The sequence below is a fragment of the Heloderma suspectum genome, chromosome 2 (genome assembly GCF_057233095.1).
Source record: "Heloderma suspectum isolate Gila_16-S chromosome 2, 16-S_ref, whole genome shotgun sequence".
In the NCBI taxonomy this organism is placed as follows: Eukaryota; Metazoa; Chordata; class Lepidosauria; order Squamata; family Helodermatidae; genus Heloderma; species Heloderma suspectum.
In genome coordinates, this window is record NC_139459.1 from 264,547,180 (window position 1) to 264,559,227 (window position 12,048).

The 12,048-nt window shown below is 47.3% G+C and overlaps 1 protein-coding gene across 27 annotated transcripts in view; it reads right to left on the reverse strand.

Annotated features, from left to right (window-relative positions):
• The window catches only part of MAPK9 (mitogen-activated protein kinase 9), a 63,015-nt gene extending 57,331 nt beyond the window's left edge, over window positions 1-5,684 (reverse strand). For 11 of the 27 annotated variants that reach the window (XR_014788420.1, XM_084839074.1, XM_084839067.1 and 8 more), the window contains exon 1: window positions 5,590-5,684. The gene's annotated coding sequence lies outside the window, so the exon portion shown is untranslated. Of the gene's footprint in view, window positions 1-4,822 lie in introns of all 27 variants that reach the window. The other 16 variants (XR_014788419.1, XM_084839054.1, XM_084839072.1 and 13 more) reach the window with 7 other exon arrangements.
• Between the last annotated feature and the right edge of the window lie 6,364 nt (window positions 5,685-12,048).

Genomic DNA, 12,048 nt, shown 5'->3' on the forward strand with positions numbered 1-12,048 from the left:
CTAGAATTGAACTAGTTCAAGATGTGTGCAACTGGCACTAAACATTATTGGCCCAAAATTATAATTTTAGTCACGACGGAAGCCAAACGATTTCAGAAAGCTTATGATTTGATGTTATGCTTTGGGGGGGGAGTAGGAGGGGTTTCAATTATGATATGAAGTACTAGTTCTTAATACGCTGACACACTTCAAAAGGGCAATTCAAGCTGTTATTAGATCAAGGTTAATATTAAGAAGCTGTAACAGTCTAACAGAATTGATGTCTGGCACATACAACGTGACATACCTAACAATTACACACCATACGATCAGAACCAAAACATACCACTTAAAATACTGAAGTAGCTTTGAAGTAACAGTGAAGACAGATATAATATAAAATATTGGCCCTGTTCAGATGTCATGCTAAGCCATGATAGCTAGGCATTTTTTTCTTAACCATGGTGGCTTAGCGTGCCATGAGGGGGGAGAAAACCGCATTCCTTGTGGTTAGTAAGCAACCCCGGCTAACCCCCCTCCCCGCAACAGGGGTAAGGGCCCCTGGGGTGGCTTACCATGTCATCTGGCAGGTTCCCCAGTGGATAAATGGGCTCTGGGGGACTTCCAGGCCATGACTATAGAGTTTACTGGCTAGACTGTCCACCATTGCCAGTGACACTCTAGCTGCTGCAGACTTTCTCTATGGTCATGCAGCCATTTTGGATACTGGAGCAGCCTCCAGGAGCCCACTCATGCCACAGAGTATGACAGGACACATGCTAGCTATGCCGGGACGATCGCCCGATAACTACAGAGGGGGGTGGTTAGCAGAACCATGCGGTGCCCTGTGATTCCGCGATCATCTGGCTGGCCTGTGTGATGTGGTTTCGCTACCCTCCCCCAGTTACCCTAACCACCCTCCCCCCATGCGCATCGGAACAGGCCCATTGTGTTATCCTCACAGTGCATCCCTCAGCCACGGGATGAGCCTGATCTCTTTCCATCTTCCCAATTTGATTTATTTATTTATTTATTCATTTCATTTCTATACCGCCCAATAGCCAAAGCTCTCTGGGCGGTTCACAAAAACTAAAACCAAACAACACACAATAAAACAATTTAAAATATATAGAACATTAAAACCACAATATAACAATACAACCACAATAAAAGCTAGCAGCAGTACAGGAGTTTAAAATACAGATTTAAAACAGCAAAGATAAAAATTTAGAAAGCTAAAATGCCTGGGAAAATAAAAAGGTCTTCACCTGGCGCCGAAAGGAGTACAATGTAGGCGCCAGGCGAACCTCACTAGGGAGCTCATTCCAGAGCCGGGGTGCCACAACAGAAAAAGCCCTCCTCCTAGTAGCCACCCGCCTCACTTCCTTTGGCAGGGGCTCACGGAGAAGGGCCGCTGATGATGATTGACTGATATAGAACCTAATGCATGTTCAGCATTACCCCTCACCCTATACTTCAGATGGCCTGCCAAGGTTTTGTTTTGTTTTTTTGGTAAGAGCTTCTCCTTCACATTTATCCATTCATTCGGTACTTTAAACACACACACACAGACAAAGTCCAAAGCTACTCTGGGAACTGGGAGGAGGCTGTCCTCAGTGAATCGATGAGGTCCATGCCAGCAAATCAGTATGATGCATAGACAGCTTCTGCTGCAAGCTTTCAGGCATTATTTTTTCAGAGCTTGACCCTGTGACAGTACTTCAAAATTATGTTCACCATTTTAAAAGTATTTTGTCTGTCTTCACATATTTGAGTATCTTCCTTTAGATAAACTGGTGCTGAACTCATTTTCCATTAAGATTTTGGTCAATTGCTAACTACAGTACAACAAAGACCTGTCCTAAAAGAGGTTCAAGGGCATAAAGATTGGACTGAGACCACAGAAACCTGGACCAAACTCTCACTTGAGCCACTGACTTGTAGCAGACTTCAGAAAGTCATTATGGGAACAATAAATGAGTGTACACAGAAATTATTGCACAGCAGTAGTTCAAACATTAAATTTTGGCAATAAAACATTTCACTTCTGTACAGTTTACACAGCTACTATCAGAGAGTAAGCTACAGTCGCTCCTTCTGTTTTGTCCAAGGCTGAGAAGAAGACAGCAGCAGTTCCATGCACCACTGCATAAAAAGATGAGACACAACTATTGATAAGGGGCTTTTCCTAAATCCATATCTATCCAGGATAAAAGCAGTTATACACCATTTCTAAACTGTTCACACTATTTCTCTCAAACAGCCATCTTCCAGAATGGCTGGAAGATTCTGGCAGAATCAATCTTCCAGTAGTGATTTAACACCAAACTACAGCTGGTCCAGTGTGAATCATACAGTGATTGGAGCACATCCAGGAATAAACCAGCAGTAAAGTGCCACTGCAAATGCACCAAATAATAGCTTATGTCACAAAGCTGTTGTGAGGACAAAAAGACTGCAAAATGGTTTGTACACTGGGCATGTTATGTATGATTCATAGGGTCAGATCGCACAGCACTGCAGCAAATTGTGGGTTAATTAACTCATTATTTGCTGGGACATGAGTGAGCTACTTCCACTTTGCATAAACAACCTACCTACACCCCGTCTGTAGGTTGTTGCATGACATCCGAACCCAGACACTCTGGGTTGTTTATGGGTTAAACAACCCAGAGTTAACCTGTCAACTAATTATACATTGTTAAGTCGTAGGGCATTCTTAGGTTGTTGTCGAAAGCGGATGCAGCCTGTCCACAGTGCATACACTCCCCACAATTTGCTGCCATGATGTGCAAAGTAGGTCATAGTGAAAATCTTCAGATAACAGTTCAGAAGATTATCTAGTGCATATCATTTTTATTTGATTTATTTAATGAATGTATATTAGGTGCTTAAGGAATAGTAACTGGGCAGAACTCTTCCAAACAGTATTTAAGCAACTGAATGCCTTTAATTTGTATATATGACTACGAGAATGATCCAGTTTAGCTCATCTAGAATGCAAGATAAATATCAACATTAAAATATAAATTCTAATAGTCCCTAAAGCAAACTGTGCATTTTCATGTTTTCATTCATAACAAGAATGGAAATAGAGCATGGTTATTTGCTACAAATAAATTAGCAGTGCCTTAGGCTGTGGTTTTACAAGCGCTTTACAGTAAGGGCCACTTCACCTATTATGTTTCTCTTTCATGAAAGACACTTCTGTGTGCAGGGAATAATATGCAACCCATTTGTAAATCATCATTTGCAATGATACTCTTTATAAATGTATACATATACTGGAAAGCAACGGTCAATTCTGGTTTCCCAGTGCATGTTCACACCATAAAATATTTCTGAGATTATCACATATTATGATCCTGTTCTACATTCAGGTTTCATGTTCTCTCACCTACATGAAAAACCGGTGTGTAAACTTAACATACAAAGTGGCTCTAGGGCTACAATCTTATGCCCACTGGAGAATAAGTCTCCTTGAACTCAGTGGGGCTTATCTCTGAGTGAACTTGCAAAAGATTGAGCTGCATGTCCTACAGATCTCAGTAGGATTTGTTCCTGAAAAGATATAGAGATGCAGCTCTAGAATGTATATCAGTTCCTTACACTCTACTACGGATTTATCACATGGAAAATTATTGGATTTGGATTTCAGTATCCATGATTCCAATCTCTGCTTAGCAATACATCTATTAGGTCGCCTTGAACAAGTCAAATTTCCCAGAATCACTTTCCCACTGAATGAGAGTGAGAATAAGTAGTGACCTCTCTAGAGAGCATGAATACAAGAAAGATTATAATGCACTTTTCAAATGTAGAAAGTGATATATAAATGGCAATAGCAATAAAAAAGGTAGAAGAGAAACATGTTATGTGGGGAATCCTATACATAAAATCAAAAAACAGAAACAGCTAACAAAATTAATTCCACCAACAGCTATCCTGTAAGTTAGCCAGCACGTTTTTGAGCAACTCTACACCAGCCTAAAATCCTGCATTTAAAACCGGGCTTCCTGCTTCCGCTTTAAAGGAATCACGACGGACTCCCTTTGCACATGCTTCCTCCCCCTGCCTTTCCCCCCGCTTATCTGAGTCTTCCATATTCTTCATTATAAAGTCACTAGATGGCACTGTAGTCTAGCGCCTCTTATTGTGGGTTTTCCTTTTTCATGAGGGAACTTAAGCAGAACTCAAGAACTGTAATTTGGTAGCTCATTATCTCCAAACTTTTAAAAAATAGAATAAAGGTTATTTATTGCCGGAGACACCCTGGAGGTTGACGACATTATATAAAGGACCCGCAAATGAGTAACCAATTTCAATAGTGGGATAAAAGCTCCCTGTTCTTACATCTAGTGTTCTTAATAGTTTCAATTATATTTTGGCACATGAAATGGAAAAGTGATACAAGCAGACTTTTCCTAAAAGGTAATTTTCATATTCCAGAACAGTAATCACAACATCTAATACAATCAACAATTTGACACACTGACAGTATGCCATGATGATTTTAAGTATGACATCAAGAGGAGTGCTAGTAGTGACAGCCTGAATGTGCTGTTGCATTAAATAACAAATGTGCTTGGATTGTTGACTTCCACTCCTTTCCTACAGAATAGTTTACTGTACCTTATTTGAGATGAGAGATACTCAGAAGAAAGCTTAGCCAGCAATTTCCTTGAAAGTAAATCCTATAGAAACCAATGGGTTCTACTTCCAAATAATCATATATAGGATTGAACTGGTAACCCTCATCTCCCAAAATCCTATGGGATAAACAGCTCTGTTCTGCCAATGAAATAATATTTTCATATGTACTAGCCTGTTGCAGCACACTCACCTGAGAGCTCAGCCCTGGAAGCAAAGGAAGTGAGGGCAGGATGAAAGTGGCAAGCTTTATCCTAGTCCGAGAATGAAGAGTCATCTAGTCCAGCCCCTGCACAGGAAAGGGTTAGTCCAAACCCAACACCCTGAACTTGCTACATCCCCAACCTCTCCTCCTCACAAATCATAACAGATGGGGATGAATGCGGCACCAAAGAAGTGGAAGGAGAAGCGGGGAGAGAGACAGAATGAGTATAAACACATGCAGCAACCTTGTCCCGAGGCAGAGCACTGGTCCAGCTAGCCTACCGCTGTCTTACTTCAACGGACAGCAGCTCTCCAAGATTTCAGGCAAGGAGGCTCTTTTCATCCCTGGAGACGCCGAGGTCTGAGCCGGGGACTTCGTTCACGCAAGGCAGGTTCTCGACCACTGAGCTACGACCCCTTCCCCAAGCCCCAGAGTGCTTTCTCTTCGGCTGGTAAGGGAGCCCGTCGTGGGGACGGGGGCTGCGAGGGCAGGAAGCTGGCTGGGGCCTGAAGCGGAGCCTCGGCGAAACCCCCTCGGGGCCAGGGGGCCTGCAAGGGAACAGGGGAACTTTACAGCCAGAGCTCTGCGTGGACGTGGGGGACTGAAGTCTCTAGGCAGCACCTACGATAAGGGTGGTGGTCGACGCTGCTGTTGCCACTCCCCAACCCCCACCCCCTCCGGCGCCTCCCGCCAGCGACCCCGCTGCGCCCGCGGGCGGCTCCTCCCATACGCGCCAGGCCCGCCGCCCGCCTCACCTCCTCTAAAGCCCCCAGGCGAGCCACTATGCCGCTTCGGCCCCTTATCGAGCTCTCAGGGACTCTTCCACCGCAATGGCCTCCCTCAGTCCCTCACAGGCCGCACCAGGCACGAGCATGCGGACAAGCACCTCTGGGGCCCAATCAACACTTAGATTCTTTAAGGTTCAGCCAACCAACCTTCGGAGGCGGGCCTTAAAGGCCACTATATAACGTAGGGGGCGGCAAGCGTCTTCCTCCGCGACGGGGTCGGATGTTCTCCGAGGTAACGTCACCTGTGTGCGAAGTATGCGAGGTTCAAAATCTCACACTCGCTATACGTGACTGGGCAGACTTAGCGGACTGTCTTCCCATATAATATTCCACGGGGGAAATAGCATCATTGTTAATGACAGACCTTCACAGCGTTACGAGGCGCGTGCTTTTCTCGCCGAGGCAAAGTTAAGTGACGTTAAACACGAATGTGCTACTCAAGACAGGACTAGTCGCGCTCACTTAACAGCAAGGGAAACGTCATGGCCACATAATGCTAGGAGCACAGCTCGCCTGCCTTCGAAATGTATTCGTATTTACAAATATCCAGGGCTTTGCAAAGCCAGCAACGGACTGTTGAGCGCAGCTTTTAACACTGAAGCCAATACTAAAGTGCTCTTTAGTCCTGGCGGGACATAACCTCAGTACCCATTGGACAGCTGGGTCTCTAAAGTCATTTGCCGGCCCCTTTCCCTATTTTGCCTGGTGTTTTGCAGCAGCGCGTTCCTCCGCTCTACTTTCCACCCCACCCCATCCCACACTCGCTTGGCTTCTTACAAGCTTTTTCTCCCCACTTGGGTGGAGGCTGACAGAGAGATCAGTGAGCGGAAAGGAAGCGGGAACGCTTATTCCCTAGTTCCCGCTTCCTTTCTGCGCAGTTTTCAAAACAGCTGCCGCTGGATGCACCGCCGACTGCTCTCGCTTAACCAATACGTCTTGGAATCATGCGTTGGCTTTTAAAATAGGACAGTAACTTTCAGTAACTGTCAATACTATGCTGGTTACGTTCTTTGTCCCTTCCTTCGGACATGTTCTTCCACCCTCCCCGTTTCCCAATGTCTCTTCTCCGTCCCTCAGCACCGCTCTTGTTTGTTTTCAGGTTTCTCGTTCTCCCCCACGTGCTTTTTTTAAAAAAACTTTTGTTGGGGTCACTGGAGGATGAAAATGCATCACAGTTGCTCTAACACCTGTAGTCTTGGAGATCCCCCAAGCAAAAGTGGATGGAATATCCCACCCCCAACCACCACCACACTGGTCTGCAGCTGACAATCCACACATTTTTTGGTGTACTTAATTGATTTTTTTCCCCAGGGATTATAAGTGCAAATGTATTTCAGTGCGAAAACTGAAAGTGGCCTATTTAGAGGCTATATTAGCTCGGCCTGTTCGTACTCTTGCACATCCTAGTGTCCGGCTTTCCAACCTGTATCCATCAAGTACTGATGCAGAGTTCTATAGTAGAGCAAGCAATCTGATTCTGAGGGGTAGTTCTCTGGTAAGGGATAAAGTCTGTCTGTCAGGCAGTTGTCAGAGGTTTAAGAATTCTGCATGGAAAAAAGTTGGCAATCCTATCTGAATGTGGTGAATCCTCATGGCCTGTCCACAACTGCACTAGCTAAATCCTTGCTGGGGTTCCTATTTCTCCTCCCTCATCAGTGGCCCCTGGCTATTGTGTTTAAGGTGCTGCATTCAGAAAAGGAATGAAGACTAACACTGAAGGTAGGATAGCAAAAGTAATCCTTAACTAATAACTAATTCAGGCATGGGCAGTTTGGAGTTCTACAGATATTTTGGCCTCCAACTCCCATCATCCCCAGACAGCATAACCAATGATGGGAGTTGTAAGCCAGAACATTTGGAGGGCTACAAATTGCTCACCCTGAGGTTTCTTACTTGGGTTCTACAGTGAAAGCATATGCAAGTTTACTCAGAAATCTATTGACTTCAGTGGCATTTACTACCATGTAAGTGGATATAGGGTTGCAGCCTTAATGTATTTTAAAGAAATGTTTCAACACCACAAATTTTGACCTGGGAGACTCCCCCTAGACATGTTTCTTTGGGATCTGCTCTCTGTACAGGCATTGAGGCCAAGACAGTCTTTTCCTTATTAGGATTAGATGTCTTTTCTGAGCTGAGTTCCTGGCTCTCAAAACAGGTTAGAATGTGCAGATGGATGCCTTAAGAACATATATTTAAAAATACCTGCAGAATAATTATCTGTAATACCAAAAGTCTATCCAGTCCAACATCCTACTTCCCACAGAAGCCTTCCCCACAGGGAAGCTCACAAGCAGAAAAGGAATGCAATAACCCACCCTGTTGATTAGATGTCCCCAGCATCTGATATTCAGATACAGCAGCGTTTCCCAGATGTGCTGGACTGCAGCTCCCTTAATTCTAGGGGTGCACGAAAGCCACTTACCTGGTCTTGCAGCTTTTCGCGGTGGGGGGGAGGCGCTTCGCTGCTCTCCCCCCGAAGTTCAGGCCGGGGGGGGGAGGCTTCCCGCCTCGCCCGGCCGAAATTCAGGCCTGGGAGGAGGCGCCTCGCCTCGCCCGGCTGCGAAATTAAAAGTTAAAAAAAAAAAACGACCCCGTGATAGGCTACGTGACGATTAACGTAGCCTATCACAGCTAGATCTGCAAAGTCAGCCGTGATAGGCTACGTAAATCGTCACATAGCCTATCACGGGTGACTTTAAAAAAAAAAAAAGCGTGTACGCAAATAGCGGCCCCCATAGGGAGCCGCCATTCACGTTCCTTATTTGGTCGCTGTAGTCTACGTAATCTTTACGTAGACTACAGCGACCAAATAAGGAACGGGAATGGCGGCTCCCTATGGGGGCCGCCATTATCCGTACGCGCTTTTTTTTTTTAGTTTTATTGGAATGGTGGCGGCGACAGCTGGTCGAAAGATCGGCTGCCGCCCCCGCCCCTGACGGAGACCCGACGAACCGCCGCCGGGACCCGCGGCCGGGAGGGACATTCGGGAAAGGTAAGTCCCGTCCCGGGGTGGGGTGCGGGGGGGTGCGGAGAATTTCTCCCCGAAACTTGTTCGGGGGGCTGAACATGTTGGCGCTCGGCCCCCCGAAGTTTCGGGGAGAAATTCTCCGCCAACCCTACTTAATTCTCAGCCAGCATGGTGGATGGGGAAGGCTGAGATATAGTCTCTCTGAACATGAAGCTTCCATTTACCTTTCAAGTCTAATATCAACTAGAACTCCCCTCCACCATGAATTTGGGGATTAACAGGCCAGCTGAGGAGAAGAGGGGCTAGACACCTTATTGCTATCCCCTCTTCCGGTTCTTCTCCCAACCTGATGGTTCCTGGAGGCCTTACCAGTTTGCCCTCGGGTCTGCTGCTGCTGCTGCTGCTGAATGCCACATGAGTTCGAAATAAAATCTCCCTCATCCATGATTTGATTGTGGATGAGGAGGCTGACCTGGTATGTATTACTGAGACCAGGGTGGGGGAACTGGGAGGGGTTACTCTCTCCCAGCTGTGCCCTCCTGGGTACTCAGTGCAGCACCAGCACCGACTCAAGGGTCGGGGTGGTGGTGCTGTGGTCTATAGGAATTCAATCTCCCTCTCTAGGCTTCCTGCTCATTCGAGTGCAGATCTTGAGTACTTGTACCTTGTGTGGGGTACCTGGGACAGATTAGGGATTCTGTTGGTGTACCACCCACCCTGCTGCCCATCAGACTCTCTGCCTGAGCTGATGGAGGTGGTCTCAGACTTGGTATTGAGGGCCCCTAGGATGATGGTCCTGGGGGATCTCAACTTCCATGCCAAGGCCACTGTATCCAGGGCGGCTCAGGACTTCATGGCTGCCATGGCTGCCATAGGGCTGTCCCAACATGTCATTGGCCCAACACATATAAAAGGACACACGCTTGATCTGGTTTTCTTGACTGGGCAGGATGGTGATCTGAAAGTGGAGGAATTAACATCTGTCCCTTTGTCATGGTCAGATCACTTCCTCTTGAGGTTTAGACTTTTGGCAGCCTTCCCCCTCTGCAAGGGTGGAGGACCTATTAAAGTGGTCCACCCCCAGAGGCTAATGGATTCCAATGGATTCCAGAGGGCTTTGGGGGATTTTCCTGCTGGTATGGCTGGTGCTCCTGTCGAAGCCCAGGTCACTCTGCGGAATGCAGAGATGACTTGGGCAGTTGACACGATCGCACCCAAGCGCCTTCTCCCTCTGAGCAGAGCCTGGCCGGCTCCTTGGTATACACCTGAGCTGAGGGCAATAAAGCAAGAGGGGAGACAGCTAGAATGCAGGTGGAGGAAAACTCATGCTCAGTCTGTCCGAACACAGGTAAGAGCTCACTATCAGGCCTACTCTGTGGCGGTTATGGTGGCAAAGAGACAGTTCTTTTCCACCAGCATTGCATCTTCTCAGTGTCGTCCAGCAGAGCTTTTCCTAGTGGTTTGCAGCCTGTTACATGCTGGGCCAGGGAGAGAGATGGTGGAACCCTCGGTTGCACGCTGTGACAAGTTTGCACGGCACTTTGAAGATAAAGTTGCTCAGATTCATCATGAATTGGACACCACAATTAATGCAGTTGCATTGGTAGAAGCATTCAGAGCACCATCTGGTCCAGTTTTATTGGATGAGTTTCAGTTATTGAGGACTGAGGATGCAGACAAGGTGCTTGGCCAAGTCCGATCGACTACTTTTGTGCTTGACCCTTGCCCTTCATGGCTTATTAAATCAAACAAGGAGGGGATGTCCGGATGGGTCCAGGAGGTTGTAAATTCCTCCTTGAGAGAGGGAGTGGTGCCTGCCTCTTTAAAAGAGGCAGTAATCAGACCACACCTGGAAAAGCCTAACTTGGACCAGGAAGATGTTAACAATTGCAGGCCAGTGGCCAACATCCCCTTCCTGGACAAGGTGCCTCAGTGGGTGGTTGCAGGACAGCTCCAGGCACTGTTGAATGAAACGGATTATCTAGATCCATTTCAATCGGGCTTCTGGCCTAGTTTTGGAATAGAAACTGCCTTGGTCACCCTGTGGGATGACCTCTGCCAGGAGAGGGACAGGGGGAGTGTGACCCTGTTGATTCTCCTGGACCTCTTAGCGGCTTTCGATACCATCGACCATGGTATCCTTCTGGATAGGATGTCTGGGTTGGGAGTTGGAGGCACTGCACTGCAGTGGTTCCACTCCTACTTGGGTGGCAATTCCAGAAGGTGGTGCTGGGGGATTATTGCTCTGTGCCATGGCAATTGTGCCATGGGGTTCCACAGGGCTCTGTTTTATCCCCCATGTTGTTTTAACATCTACATGAAACCACTGGGGGAGGTTATCCAGAGGTGTGGGCTGAGGTGCCATCAATATGCAGATGACACCCAGCTCTACCTCTCTTTCTCATCAAACCCAGGTGAGGCAGTGGCTGTTCTGAATCAGTGCCTGGTCATGGTAATGGACTGGATGAGGGCCAATAAACTGAAATTCAATCCAGACAAGATGGAGGTACTGTTAGTGGGTGGTTCATCTGCCCGGCTAGGTGATATTCAATCTGTTCTGGAGGGGGTTGCACTCCCCCTAAAGGATCACATTCATAGATTGGGGGTGCTGTTGGATCCAGAACTGTCACTTGAGGCACAGGTGAACTCAGTGGCACGGAGCACTTTTTATCAGCTTAGGCTGGTATACCAACTACGCCCTTATTAGGACAGAGATAGCCTAGCTACAGTTATCCATGCTCTGAGAACTCCTCGTCTGGATTACTGCAATGTGTTATATGTGGAGCTGCCTTTGAAAACGGTCCGGAAACTTCAGTTGGTCCAAAATAGGGCAGCAAGATTGTTAACAAGGACTGGCCAGCGAGCTCACATTACGCCATACTTTTTCAGCTGCACTGGCTGCCAGTCCATTTCCGGGCCCGATTCAAAGTGCTGGTATTAACATTCAAAGCCCTTAACGGCTTGGGGCCAGGTAGGGGTGAACGAAAGTCACTTACCTTTTCTCGCAGCTTTTTCGCGGTGGGGGGGAGCGCTTCGCTGCTCCCCCCGCGAAGTTCAGGCCGGGGGGGAGGCTTCCCGCCTCGCCCGGCCGAAATTCAGGCCGGGGGGGGGAGGCTTCCCGCCTCGCCCGGCCGAAATTCAGGCCGGGGAGGAGGCTTCCCGCCTCGCCCGGCCGCGAACACGAAAGTAAAAAAAAAAACAAAAAAACGTCCCCTGATAGGCTACGTGACGATTCACATAGCCTATCACGGCTAGATCTGGAAAGTCAGCCGTGATAGGCTACGTGAATCGTCACGTAGCCTATCACGGGTGACTTTAAAAAAAAAAAAAAGCGCGTACGCGAATGGCGGCCCCCATAGGGAGCCGCCATTCGCGTTCCTTATTTAGTTGCTGTAGTCTACGTCAATGTTTACGTAGACTACGGCGAAAATAAGGGCAACGCAAATAGCGTTGCC